Source organism: Myotis davidii, unplaced genomic scaffold (assembly GCF_000327345.1).
Source record: "Myotis davidii unplaced genomic scaffold, ASM32734v1 scaffold290, whole genome shotgun sequence".
In the NCBI taxonomy this organism is placed as follows: Eukaryota; Metazoa; Chordata; class Mammalia; order Chiroptera; family Vespertilionidae; genus Myotis; species Myotis davidii.
In genome coordinates, this window is record NW_006285049.1 from 3,771,291 (window position 1) to 3,773,563 (window position 2,273).

Consider the following 2,273-nt stretch of genomic DNA (forward strand, 5'->3'; position numbering starts at 1 on the left):
TTAATTTCCCACAGTTTTACAATAGATATTCTCTAATTTGGTGACATAAATAAGATGTACTTCGTAATTTTCAAACATTAATGGAAAAAATAGTCCTGTAAAAATCACTAACAGTGAAAATTATTGAGACTCAATTTGTATAGCTTACTGTTCTGGTGAGAAATGTTGACAAAGTCTTTTGATGTAAGAAATGCAAACCATTTTTAATAGTAACTCCATAATTAGAAGTTTCTGTTATTTTAGATGAATCTCTGATCCTTATTAGTTTTAATATTATCTAACCAAGAAATTACAATGTTTAAAATTTCCTCATTCATGTAAACTTTAAGGAAACTATGCCAAATTACAAATCAAGAATGTCAAGTATGTGATTACAACAGCTGAAAAGTTAATTGAGGAACTGGTGTGTCAGTTCATTGGGGAAATACTTGGATTTTAGGTTACTATAAAGCTTAAAGGAATTTGTTGAACAAGGCTATTGAACTTAAATTTGTGTTTCTTTAAAGATGATCTCAAGAAGAAAGATGAGAACACTTTCACCCCTTGCTGCTCTTACTGTCTTTACTGCCATACTCTTTTAATGTAGGCTAACTTTCTGACTGTTTTTGATTTGCCCCTAAAGCATCTGATAAGTTTTTTGGTTTGTGTGGTTTTTTATAGATATTAGAGGTTATGTTTTGTACATAAATCCAGTGCAATTTTTTTAAAAAAAAATTTTAATAAGCTGTAATAACTAAAAAATTAAATTTTAGCCAATTATAATATTCTTTGGAGAGGCATTCCCAAATGGGCTTTGGACTGGGAGCTGGTCTCATCAATTGTTTAGGTCGGTTATCTAACCCTGAATGTTTTAAATTGGTATGAGTTTAAGGTGCTACATTTGTGTTTATTTCATCTCTTTTGATCACTGAAAAGTAGCCCTCAACTAAAGGTGCTCATTATAGTATAATCACAGTTTATAGTAGATTAATTGTTTATAGTATTTAATAACTTTGAAAATTAGGATAGCCTAAATAGGAAACATTTATTTTTATTATTAATTGTTCTATTATTTATTTGTATTACAACTGTAAACTTACTTTTGCCCACCTCTGTATTTATTGAATGCCTACCTTGAGCGAAAGGTGAGAGAGGAGAAATTGAGTTGACCCTTAAGGAATTTATACTCCAATACTAGATTTTTCTTAACTGCTAGCTTTAAAAGATTATAATGAAATATTCAGACCATAGGGCTCTTAATTTTTAATACGTAAGCAGAATCTTTAACAGAGTTAAATTCAAAATTCTATTTAGAATACAGACAAATATAATTATGTGCAAAACAGCACTACATTAATGTTAAAATGTTATGTTATTTGAAGTGCTGTAAAAATATTAATAACAGCATTTAAATTATATTGTTTGAAAACTCAGATACAGAAAACATCTGATTTTAATAATTAACTTTAATTATGGGAAAGGCAAGGGAATGTTCAGTGAATGTAAAAAATATACTACTGAGCAAACAGGAATTGTTTTCATGAATTTTGATTTTCTGTTTCAATTTTTTGGTACATTGACTTCTGACATTGCGTTTTACTATTTATTAAACAAATTAAGCCCCAAAGACACATTAAGCTTTAAGGAGTTGGCAGTCTTGTTGAGGAAACAATAAAATAGGAATTAATCTAAAATGCAAAACTATATAATAAGTAGGTTTCATAAAACTATGTTTAGTTTTTTCTTCCTAACTACACAAGTTAGAGTAGTATTGACTTAATAGTAATTTATTTATTTAACTTTTGTTTTTCTCTGAAAAATCACAAGTCAAGTAGGGCCAGTGTAATTTGTTGAAGCTTACTGCTGTACATTACGAGAAATTCTAACCAATGGTTCAGTGGCAACAATTTTTTTAAAGTGCCATGTTTCTTTGACATAATTAGTAGTATGTAGATTGTAGAAGTAAATTAAGACCAATCTAGAATAATCTTTGTGGAATAATGTACATGAAAATGCTAATAAACTGTTTTGGGGTTACAAAATAACTGAATATTTTGCAGTTTACAATGCTTCCAGGTATTTTAAATAAAGATGAAAAATTTAAGAGTATTATACTACATTTTTATAACCAAATTTCCCTCTTTTAGCAATACTAATATTAGTAGCAGTTAGCCATTAGTGATTATTGATAGCCCAAATAAATATGACCTTAGGCCCTTCTAAATAATGTCTATTACTTTTAACTGCATTTAAAGACAGATTTCCTCAAGGCTAATCAGGGGTTAAATGATGAT